General features: G+C 40.9%; 1 protein-coding gene and 1 long non-coding RNA gene across 2 annotated transcripts in view; one reads left to right on the top strand and one right to left on the bottom strand.

The window, feature by feature from the left end:
* The window catches only part of LOC144987124 (uncharacterized), a 319,301-nt gene that overhangs the window by 56,686 nt on the left and 250,049 nt on the right, over positions 1 to 12,566 (top strand). The window lies entirely within an intron of this gene.
* On the bottom strand, positions 999 to 3,732 carry LOC144988596 (uncharacterized). Its single transcript, XR_013652524.1, has 2 exons — positions 3,028 to 3,732; positions 999 to 2,939 (listed from the first exon to the last, which is right to left on the bottom strand). It is a non-coding gene; the product is annotated as an uncharacterized LOC144988596 (long non-coding RNA).

Raw genomic sequence — 12,566 nt, 5'->3', positions numbered from 1 at the left:
CCTGTTGCTGCTTTCAGTCCAAACTCACTCTGTTCATGTCAATTCACTCCAGAGAAAATCCTTTTTCTGGGAAGAATTTGCTCCAAGTTTTCCTCCAACTAAGAATCTGCAAACCAAGATGAGAACTCCCAGCAGGAAAAGAATTCATCTGCAGGAAACTAGAAAAAGGCCTTTTTGTGGGAGGAAACCATTCCAGATCTTTACAAACACCAGAAATCCCAACTTTTCCTCCACTTAGCCTGAGTTTGGGTTCCAGGAAGCGGTGTGTGTTCAAGCTCCGCCCCCAGCAGCATCTCATGAAGCCCCTCCTCCAACATGAGGCCTCTGGGGAATTCTGAATGAACCTTTACATTTCAACAGAAATTTCAAGCTAAAAACAGGAAAAAAAAACTCTCTTCATGTTTGAAAACAATCAAACATTCAAACAGGAAGAGAAAACAACGTTTGTCAGGAAATCAACAGATTTGATTGATTGTAAATCTTCTTCCTGTTGGAGTTTGATGAATGGAAGTAGAATCTGTAGAAAGTCAGTTGATGTTTTCCATTTCAGTAAATGAAGGTTTGATCTGCAGATTTCCTGATGACTTTCTGACTGGGATCCAGACCTGATCTAGACGTGACTCATGAGGAAGCAAACAGCACAGAAACTGCTCTGAATGTTCCCTCTTCTTCACTTTCTGTCTGACTTCAACCATGAAGGGACTTGAACCCTCAACCTTCTGATCCATGAGGCCACATGGTCTGAGAGAACATCCAGGTCCAGCTGCAGGTGGAGGACAGCATCATCCAGCCGTCACAGACTGGGGGCGGAGCCTGGAGATGACTGCTGAAGGTCAGAGGGCGGAGCTTCATCAGGATGAAGGTGCTGCTTGGATTCTGCTTTGATGTCCGTCTGTTCTCAGTCCCTTCATGGCTGCTGCTCAGAGCTGTTTCTGGATGTTTCTGGAGAATTCATGTCTTTACTGATCCAAATGTGGGATTTCTGTTTTTCTTTGGACTTTTCTTTATTTCAGGCTTTTAGCTTTTGGAACTTTCTTTGTTTCTATGCTTTAACTTCCAAACGGGTTTATCTAAGACAATCTGATTGTTTTTCATTTGACTTTCTAGGAACTTTCTGTTTCATCTTTGAGGATTTGGACTTTTGAAAGACTTTTAGCTGCAGTTTCATCCTTTGAACCAGATGGATCTGAATCTAGAGTCAAAGATTCTAAGGAAATCATGGATTCACAGACATTTGATTGAATTTCTGTCTGGATCAGAAACCAACAGCAGACATTTCAAGCCGTCATCTGTTCCTAATGTTCATTCCCCGCCATCATTGAAAGCTTTTGGAATAGTCCCTAAAGCCAGCGATCGGGCCGCTTTGGAGCATGAACTCATCACTCGGTGTCACGGTGGCAGAGAGATGACAGATCCCAAATCTGAGGCTGAAATGATCACGTCCTACCAGCTACACTCTGGATTTGGGACCAAAAACCTTTGAAGATGTTGGAGCATTGTTGGAGAATAGACTGACAACATTTGTTTGGAAGAAAGATTGACCTTTGACCCCTCCCTCATGTGTTCCACATCCAGCTGCAGACACACCACTACAGCTCACATTCCACTTTTGATCCAGCAGTTAGAACCAGAGCCTGCATTTGCAGCAGGTTCCAACCCACTGACCACTGATCCACACAGGGGGACGTCCTAAGGGGCGGAGTCAGCCACTGGAGAGAGCAAAAAGGAGAAATGGGGGTCACTCTGGGCCTCTCTGTGTCTGGACCTTCAGAGGAGCCCCAGCGCTGGTCTTTGCTTGGATTTGTTTTAGACTTGTTCAGAGTCAAATGCATGTTTTAAGGGGAGGAGGATTATTTTGTTGTTGCTGTTTTTGTTCCTATTCTTACAATCCACTATATGTCCCGTGTTGAATTCTACTATTGAAATGTGGGAAACAAATGTTTATCAAATCCAAATCAATCCAAAAGCCTGGAGACTGGATGGCCGTGGTCCTCCCTTTGACCTGGACAGTGGTTGCCATGGCGACCTGCACACTCACCAAGCTGGAACTTAGAAGAAGATAAAGAGACCAAAATGATTGATAAAGCAGGTTTTCCAGGGAAATCCCACAAAGTGCTTTCCAAGCTAGAACTAAGAATATCCAGCATGCATTTGGAAAAACTCATTAGCTTCTTGTGGAAAATGATGAGTCATTGGAAAAGCATTCTATGAATGCTCAGAAAACTTCCTCTAAGGTTGTGGTTGTTTGGAGAAGTCCTCCTCTTCAAAGAAGTTCTCCTGACCATCTTCAAAGCCACTTTCTGCTTTTTCAAACGCTACTGTTCAACAAAAACTTGGTTTCTGCCACAAAACCAACCTTAGACACTGAAACAGAATGAATCCAATGCAGAAATGTGTTGACACCTTTAATTCAAAGCTTCAATCAGTTTGAATCTCATGAAGAACATTTCAAAAATCCACATTTGGATCAGGCGTCTTCATCAGAGCACAACTCATGTTTCCAGGACTGTGACTCACCAATAGATCCTCATTTCCTTTACACAATCTGTTTCCATCATTTGGATTTTTCATAAAAACTTGAGTTAGAAAAGAATTGTTGCCCCAAAATGTCCAGTTTGAATAGTCTACAGTTTGTTGTGTTTGGTTGCTAGGTAACAGGGTCTTTAATGTCTATGATGTCATGGTGGCTTTCAGAGTTGAACTCCTGAATATGACGGTAAACATTTGGATTGAACCAAAATGGGATTGAAGCTCATGCTAAATCCTGATCTCAATGCTGAAAAAAACTCCTCCTAGATTCTGGTTGTTTGGAGAAGTCCTCCTCTTCCAAGAATTCCTGAAAAAAGCCCTCATTTCTCCTGACCATCTTCAAAGCCACTTTCTGCTTTAGTTTAGTCCAAACTTGCTTTATGCTGACAACATTTCCAGCTTGAATCCATCTGAAGAATCCAAGGAAACAAACCAATCTAAGTCTGCATTCATGCCACTTCAGAACCAACAAAGCATGTTTCCAGGACGCTGACTTACCAATAGAACTTGGGATTTCCTTTGCAGAATCCTTCTCCGTGTGTTTTCCTTTGTTTTTCTCCCCAAAACCTAAAGCAGAGATTTTTGCTGAGCTGCAGAACAAACGTCTGACTGCTTTAACCGCCGTTGATGGTTTGTTGTGTTTCCCTCTATAGCTGCTATGGTCTTGGTATGGTTGCTAGGTAACGCTGTCTTTGATGATGATGACGTCAGAGTGGCCTCTAGAATGGACTTTTTTCTTGTGGAACCAGGAGCTGTAACCTTTAGGGCACTAGGACCCAGAAAGAGGTCCAGGCAGTGATGGTGTTCAGTGACGGACTGCGCAGCCGCACTTCCTCCAAACGCCACTATTCATCAGCGCGTGGAGCGCCAGAGTCCAAACGGGCTTAAGGCGCTTTGATAAAGCGCTCTGGAATCCAGCTATGGTGTGCTAAACGTCAGGTCCAGAACGGAAGATGCCATCAATGAAGTCTGTCTGTCAGCAGCAATCCAACGCTGATGGGGTTTAGCTTGTGGAGGATTTGAATGTTCATTTGCTCTCAGGTTGGTTCTGTGCTGGAAGCCCCAACCCTCAGTTCAGTCAAGTTAGAAAGATGCTAACCAGCTGTTCCCTCTGTCACCATGGAAACACGGACCGCTTTAAAGTGGGACAGGATTTTCACGGAGCGGACTTCTAGACGTGGAGGATAAATCCTCCAAGATGAATTCATCAAACATGAATCAAACAGTCTTTTCTACATAGAACAGAATGAAATCCACTGTGTTTTAGCAGCGTCTGTAGCATCACAGAGACGGTGTTCCACCAAAAACTGGGACCTGTCACATGTTGTTTCCTGGTGACAGAGCTGCAGCTTTAATGTCAATGATATAGAAGAAGAAGAATCCAAAACATTGGACTGTTTTCATGTGATCACATGGAAGCAGAATTTGGAAATCTCTAGGAAATCTGTCCTTGTTTTGTCAGCATGTTTGAATTGGAGTTTACAGTTAGACGACAATAAAGACGTGTTCAGACCAAGAAATGACTTTGATGCAGTTTTCTTTAAATAAATCAGGAAAATGTTCAAGAAATAAAACATCTAAAGTTTTTAGTGTTATAATTTGGCTGCTAAAAACTATGTTGTCAAAAATTAAATGTTGTTTCCTGTGTGGAGGTATTTCAGTTCATTAAAAACTGACATAAATGAGTAACGTTCACTGCAAACTGTGCAGAAGGCATGTTCTTTCTAAAACTGGAAATAGCACCAACCTTTTTTATCACCTGAAGCTGAGTCTCCATTTGATAATTCAATAAAAATAACATTTCATTTCCTCATTATAAAGTAACTTTATTGGAGTTTCATTTGTCATTGGTCTTTTTGAGCCAAAATTCTGAAGAAATCAAAACAAAAGGCTTTTCCAACAGAATCAGAACGTTAGCACGTGACCTAATTTTGTTCACTTTGTGCTAAATGTTGATTTCTTTGACTGTTGTGTTAATAATATCAACAGTTCTCTGTCGCCCTCTGGTGGTTCATCAGAGAAGCCAAACTTCCACAGAAAGTGAATCAATAAACATGAGCTAATTCTTGATGCAGGTTTGAAAACACAGATGGAAAACAGCATCAATACAAATATTAGTCAATGTTTCCTTGAATGGAACAATTTCAGGATTTGTTGTCATAAAGTTGTGAAAAACTGTCTTGTAAAGTGTGTGGTGACGGTCCACTGTGGAAAATGACTGTTTGTGGAACATTGAGATGTGCTCAGTGATTTTGGTTTAGGACACTTTGGTTTCATTTCAAACGTTGGTTTCTCCTAAATCTACAAACTCTCTCCACAAACTGTCTCCTAACTCTCAGGGATTCCTGCTGCTGGCAAAACTCACGGCTCAAGGAACCACTTCATGAATCAGTCACACTTTGGAATGAACTTTATTGAACAACATGTCATGGTCTGGAAGAAGCCCCAGTTCCAGCTGACAGAAGTCTGGTTCTGATCCATCAGATCTCACTAGCAACAGAACCAAACCTTCACGTGTTGCAGCAACAGTTTCCATGTTTGGGAGGATCTTCTGAAGAACAGCTCAGTTCCAGATCACATCATGATGTTTGATGTTTTCTTCATTCCAGGAAATCATCTGTGTCTCCTTTGATCTGTGCTGAGTCAGCACTTTGACTTCTTTTCAACTTTAGATCCATCATTTAGAATCAAGGATTTATTGATAAATATGATTTATTGACAGAAAATAAAGAGTAAATGTATTTATCATCCAGCAGTGATTGTGGTGTTTGTAAGTCTTTTATTTTGAAATTCCTCAAGGATGATCATCATGGTGGGATTTCTAGATCTGCATGAACTCATCCTGAATCCAAAAGACACTGGAGCCTCAAAGAATCCAACCCATCTCTGCCAACATGAGGCTCTTACTTTGAAAAGTCTCAGACTTCCTGCAGGGAAACAGGCTTTCTGCTGCTGCACTGACCGATGTGCACGAGCTTGAAAGAGCTTCCTGACTGAGGAGCTGCAGACTTTCTCCTGCAGAGCAGCAGCTGACTTCAGCGTTGTCATGGGAACACAGTCTGCTGCTGCTTCTGGAAACGTCTTCAAGGCTGTGGTGGGACTTGTTGGTCTGGAGGACAGATTCTCTGAGCAAATGCTGCTTCAGCTTCAAGCTTCAGCTCTTTTCTTCTGGCAGAGCTTAGAAGAAATGGAAACCTCCTTTGTTCTGACTGTTTGCTCCAAATCCCAGATTCAGGAATTCCTCCAAGAAGTTCAGCTCAGAGATCATCAGCAGAGAAAAGCCTGAAGTTCTGATGGAAAATGACAACAGAACATGATCAATATTATTGATCCACATGGAATCCAGAAGAAACTCTGAGGTGAAGATATGAAGACACAAGCTTCAGAGACATGAGAAGAAGTCAGAGTGGATTCATTCTGGACTTTCTTCTCACATCTTCTCTTCAGAACATCTTTGTCTTTGATCCTTCAAATCTTCTGAAATCTGATCATCCATGGATTGTTTTTGTGGGATCAGATCCAGAGTTGCTGAAAGTTCTGCTGCCCTCTGCTGGTCAAAGTGTCCAAACAGCAGAGAGGAGATTCTCTGGGATTCATTGGAGTCCAGATTCTCCTGGATGTGAACAGTCTCTGCTTCTGGAACAGAAGAGTCCTTCTCAGAGCAGCATTGAGGATCCGTTCTGTCCGGCTGAGAGCGCTCCCTGCTGGTAGGAGACAGAACCACATCAGCTGCTTTTCTTTGGCCGTTCAGAAACAGTCTGGAGACTCTAAAAAACCTCCACTTCCTGAAGCAAACGGATGCAGAGCATCATGTTTGATCCTCTTCCTTCAGAAACGGCTCCATTGTTCCATCGCTCAGCAGTTTGACTAAAGCAGCTGAGAGTCTTGATGCAAACAGACCTCAGCAGCTCATCCAGAACGCCATGACAGAAGCACATGCAGCAGCACGTGCACGCTCCCAGAGAACAGCAGCTGATCCAAGTCCTGATTTTGAGGTGAGACCTTTCTGTTCTGCTTGGACCACACTTCAACATGAACTTCATTTCCCATCATTCCATCTGTCAGGAGAGAACAGCTGCAATCAGCTTCCTTCAGGAATGACTGCAGGTAGAAGGATCTTTCATTCTTCAGCACCACCAGGACCCACATCCAGCCCATCAACAGCCAGAACATCAGTGACATCAGCGTCTGATCTTCATCACATCATCATCATCAAAGGACCACCTCTACGTTTTTACAATCTGATGGATTTCAATCTTTCTGCAGCTTCTCATCAACTGGATTGTCAAATATTTTCATTTCCGTTAACACTGTCAGACCTGGAAAAAGCTGAAAGGGTTCAAATAAAAACAGCAAGAATTAATATTTTATAGCAACTACATGTGATATTTAACTAGTTATTAAGAATGGAAAAAAATACTTTAGTGTTTATTTTGTGCCAACGTGTAATAATCTGTCATTAAAAAAAAAACTCAAGTTTTTTTTATTAAATAAGTCTTTGAAGACGACAAAGAAACAATAAACAGCGTTACAATCTTTGCCGAATGTCGGTGAAAAATGTTTGCATTCTAAACATATTTCATTTGTTCATTCATTTTTTTCACTTTTCTTTCATTATGTTATATCTCAGTTAAATACCTCATAATTGCATTGTTCCTGCAGAGCTGGAAACCAGTAGAATGGAGGCACAGTAGGAGCGTTGATCCTTCATCAAAGTTGCGTTTGGTGGCCATGGACAAAATGGAATCTGTAGTGTGGACTGAAACAAGGCGAGGTGGCTCGAGTTGGAAGACCGATTCAAGCAATGGATTAACGATCAGAGAACAGCTGGCTACAGTCACCATTCGACTGAAGGCAGTAATGCTTGCAGAGGAAATGAAAGTTAAAAATTTTCAAGGAGGTACATTTTGGTTCTTTCATTTTATGAAACGCCGTCATCTTTTCATCTGGGCAAGGACTACGGTGGTACAGCAACTCCCAGGAGATTACAATGAAAAGCTGTTCATCTTCTGCTCATTCTGCAGTGAAAAGATGCCGACAAACACTATCAGCCCAGCCAAATCACCAACATGGACGAGGTGCTTTTTTTCTCTCACTTTTGACATTCCGGTGAGTCACACTGACGAATGGCAGACACAATTTTACTAAGACTGGGAGGCAGCGGGGGGAGAGTTACGCCACACTTTGTGAATGGATTGTAGATGCTTGGGCTAACGTGTCTGCTTGCACTGTTCTTCAAGCTTTCCCAAGAGCTGGTTTCATTCACGAGGAGCCGCATGGCAATGAGACAGACTCTGACAATGACAAAATGGAACCTGGAGTGTTTAATAAAAATTTAGACCAGCTATTCATTTTAGATACAGAAGAAGACTATGATGGATTTTTGGATGCTGATTGATGCCTGAAAAAATGAAAAGTAAATCACAACCAACTCAGTTTTGCTCCCGCTGTCTTTTATAAAAACACACAGTAGCATGCATGTTTAACTGGTGTGTTTTAACATGCCGGCACCTTTTAACCCGGTGCTCTTTTTGTGTGTGTTAAACACAGAAAAATCACCCATAACTGAAACTGCGCCCTATATATAATCCAGTGCGCCCTATGGTCGTGAAAATACGGTACCTGTCATGTGATTTGAAATGATCATTTCTGGAATAATGTGATAATTTAGTTTAATGATAATATGCAGATAATTTTGACACTTAATCTGTGATGATAGAATGATTTCTGGAGAAATGTTATGTCTTCTTATGTAACTTATATGTACTTAATCTTTATGTGATTGTTATTTGTTTTTATGAATTGTACTAGTGATGGTAAACTATAAATAACTGATCCGAATTGATGAAACGGATAATTCTAAAGATTATAAAAAGTTTAATAGAGCATGATGGGCATGAGATTAAATACGTTTACTTCTTCCACTTCATCTGTCATTTCATTTACTTTGGACAAACTTAATATTTTTAAGGGTGTAGATGCGTCATGGACCGTATTTATTTATTGCTAATATGTCTATCATGATTAATAGTCATTAGAACTGTATTATTTACACGTGTTTGTGGGTGTATTTATTTTTACCAATCAATTTATGATTATCCTAAGTTTGTTATTAATCTATGACTTATATAAGATACTCAAATGCTATGTCATTTAATTAGAAACACTCATGAATGGATAAACAAGACTCTCCCTGTTCCTAACAGAAGACAAACAAACATCTGGATCAGCGTCTCCTGTTTCTTCTGCACATCTGGATCCTCCATGAGCAAAATAAAAAAAGTTCTTTGATTCTCTCTGCAGAGATGATCTGTGTTTGCAATTCAAGGCCTCCATGCAGACGTGTGCACGTTCAATCCAGCGAATGCGTGAAGGTTGGCGGCACTAACGGAGAGCTTTGAGGGGGAGAGAGGAGAGAAGCAGGGCTGCAAAATGAGCGGCTCCCTCTATGTTTTAGCCAGCAGAATGCATGCTGACAGGAATCTGTTAGGCCACGCCCACTGAGGAGGAGTCTGTTCCACAGCAGGAGGAGCTGCAGGTTCCAACAGTAACCCTGTGGGAAACAGCATCTGCAGCTGAAGGAAAGCAAACAGTGTTTTCTGTCACTGAAATGCTGCTCTGTGATGTCCTCTGTGAGGACTCTCCTCTACATCACAGATGAAGCTCCTGTTCTAACCTTACTGCTTCTGTTCCTCAGAAACAGCAGCTCAGTCTGAGGAGTGTGAGGAAGAGAAACCACCAGGTCAGAGGTCATGTGATCAAATCTTGCAGAAGCATTCAGGAGAAAGGCTGAAGCTGATTGGCCAAATATGGAACACACACAGATTCAACACAACATGAGGAAGTTATCTGCTCTTAAAGCAAAGCAGAAGAGGAAGAAGCAGACTCTCTGATCTGAGCTGCAGCTGCTTCACACGGTGAGAAGAGACGAATCTTCAGATCTTTCAGGAAATCAACTTTGTTTGTTTCTTTGTTTGTTGAACTTTGTCATCACTAACTTGACTGTTTGTCTCTGAATGTTCTTTCTCTGCAAACTCTCATCACCCTGCTGCTTAAAGATTTGATCTCATTACTGATCAACAACTGAGGATCAATTCTCACTTATTGATCAGTTTCTATTTCACTGATTGATGAAGAAAATGGAAACAAATTATGTTTTTATTGATGATTCACAGAATGAACTGTTGATGTTTACAGAAGTGAAAATGCTGACTCATCAAAGTGGTTCAGATCAGCTGACTGCTGCTTCCTGTCAGAACTTTCCAGAACCAGACAGAAAAAAAGAGTTTCTGTCAGAAACACAAACCATCATGAAGCTCAGGAGTTCAAAGCTTTCAGTTCTGACTGTTAGGGTTCTGACTTTTTCCTTAATAAAGAGAAGAACCACACAGGAGATGAGAACTTTTGCTAGTCTTCTGCAGAAGGAGAATCGGTCTGTGACAGCGCTAACTGTCACAGAGGAGTTCTGCCTTCTCAGTGTATCCAGTCTGGTTTTATTGGTGGCAGGGGGTTGATAACATAAAAGAAGGTCATTCAATCAGGCAGTTCAGGAACATCATATTCATGTATAATCAGAATTTTTCAGGTCATTGATTTCTTACTGAAAGATAGAACTGAGACAATCATATTATGTGGATAATAGCGTAAAAGCAAATTATAATTACATAACCCTAACACTGACTCCCAAGCCTTCCTGTTGTCTTCCATCCAAACCTGTGTGAAGGTCAAAGTTCATGAGAAAGTCTCTGTTGGAGCTTTTAGTCAGAGCTGGACCCCTGGGGTCATTTTTAGCCATAAGTTCATTTCTGCTTGGTGTGTGATGTTCTGTGTGTGTCTTTGTAAAATAGATCAGACGGATTTGATAAAAAAAAAAAAACTGTTAATTGTGAACATCATTTTTAGGTTTTATAAAACATTCAAAACTAAATCATCACTGAGATTGCTCCAAAATATTTGTCTTTTTTTATTTTGTGCAATACCAACAGTATAAATCCTCAGAAAACTTCCTTTCATAAAAAATTATCTATTGTTTATTAATGATCTCATAAAGGGCAGATGTTTTACTTCCTGCATTACCTGGGGGGTATTCCAGGAAGCATGTTTAAACTACCCTGACTTTAAGCCTGAACTCTGGCTGAAATCCGCCTGAACTTGTTTACTCTAGGTATGTCGGTTCCAGAAGACCAGATATGAGTTGGCGTAATTACGCTCGACTTGGTAACCCTGGGTTAATGCACGTGCATGTCAAGTACATAAAGACATTCTCAATAGATCTCCCATTTCCGGAGTCACCATGGAAACGCGTGGAGAGAAAAAAAGAGAGGGCAACATTTTAGTGAGACGGAGTTGGACATTTTAATGACGGTGTATGAAGATTATATGTCCATCAAAAAAGTAACACGGCTTGTGACGCAGATAAATATAACTTATCCAATTTTCCAACTTAAACTAATTATTTTCATTGGTAACAAGTAATTGAGTTAAATATATTTAACCTAATTTCTTACCTCTACAAAACTCAATAATTGTTTATACAACTCAAATTTACATATTTATCTAACTAAATGTCATATTACTCCAATTCAATTAATCTTTTTTTCATCCTAATTAATTATAGTTGTCATATGTCTACATTTGAGCAGGCAGATATACTCTTTGTTATAACAGTAAAAAGAACAACTTAAGTGTGCATGCATTCATTTGGGAATTTTCCAATATTGTCATTATTGAAGTTAAAAGTAGGGGGCTCATCATCCTCTCCCTCCCTCTCATCCATGGTGCAGAGGGTTAAGCTTAGTAGGACAAAATAACTCAGCAAAACACAGTAAAACAGCTACACAACTAAACACATTTTGTCAAAAACACACACTTGAACCCAAATCCGTCCAGACAGGTAAAGGGAATGATATCCCAGAATCCTTTGCGGTGCCGTTCTAACAGCAGCACCAAAGTTACACCTACTTAATTGAATTAATTTGAATGAAAGTAAAATAATTGTCTGATAACTACATGTTATTTTTAAACTGACTAAACAAAAAAATTATTTATCTTAACTGAAGCAAATAATTAAGTTAGATCAAAGTAAAAAGTTTCTCTTTCCAGCATCCATATGTGGTCTTATCAGCCTCTCACTGTGGAAAAAGTATTATCTGAGCTTCTTCATCCACTAAATCATCTTCAAATGGACACGCCATGCTGCTTCACCTCTCTGTAAACAAACTAACCTTCAACTAAACCTGCTCCAGACCAGGTTATGTTCAGAGCATGAGTTGCTATGGCAACTTGACATACCCTGAAACATACCTCAATTTCTGGAACCAAAAGCTGAGGTTATCAACTTCCTTAGCCTCAAACTTACCGTGGGAGCTAGCATAACCTGCTTTCTGGAATACCCCCCTGGTGAAGGTGGAAGGTGTGTGTGAGCTGATGTGGATCCAGTGAATCCAGCAGCATGGATCAGTGGGAGGAACCACAGGAGAAAGCCCCTCCCTCTAAAAGCAGAGGTGGTAACCATGACAACCAGAGCAAAGCTCAGAGGTGAGATGAACATCTCCAACTGTCCATGATCTTCTCCATGTCAGAGCTCAGGACTCACACCAGCAACCTTCATTCTCCACAGGAACCAACCTGGACCTGGATCTGGATCCAGCTGGGGGTCCAACAGGAGTGACATGTCAAAGGATTTACCTATAAACCTCAAAGACTTCCATTCATTAGTGGAACAGTGAGTGTTTGTCAGAGTTTTTGGAGGCTGGATTCTAGTTCAGATGATCAACAGTTTTCAGATGAAGGACTTGAGGTCTGGTTCAGTTCTGGATCTCTCTGATCAGACTCACTTGGAGCATCATGTGTGTGATGAGATCTTTTCAGTTGAGTCTTCTGAGAGTCTCTGAGAGACATCAGAGATGTTGGAGAAGAAAACATGTTGACTGCTGACTCTGACTGACAGCAGCTCCAGTCTAATGAGAAGAATCACTGCAGACTCCTAGGATTCAGATTTTCATGCTTTCCAAACATCACATTGTTCTAGTTGGACT

This window comes from Oryzias latipes, chromosome 2 (genome assembly GCF_053564925.1).
Source record: "Oryzias latipes strain Hd-rR chromosome 2, Olatipes_Hd-rR_3.1".
Classification (NCBI taxonomy): domain Eukaryota; kingdom Metazoa; phylum Chordata; class Actinopteri; order Beloniformes; family Adrianichthyidae; genus Oryzias; species Oryzias latipes.
This window is presented reverse-complemented; position numbering and strand designations above follow the sequence as displayed.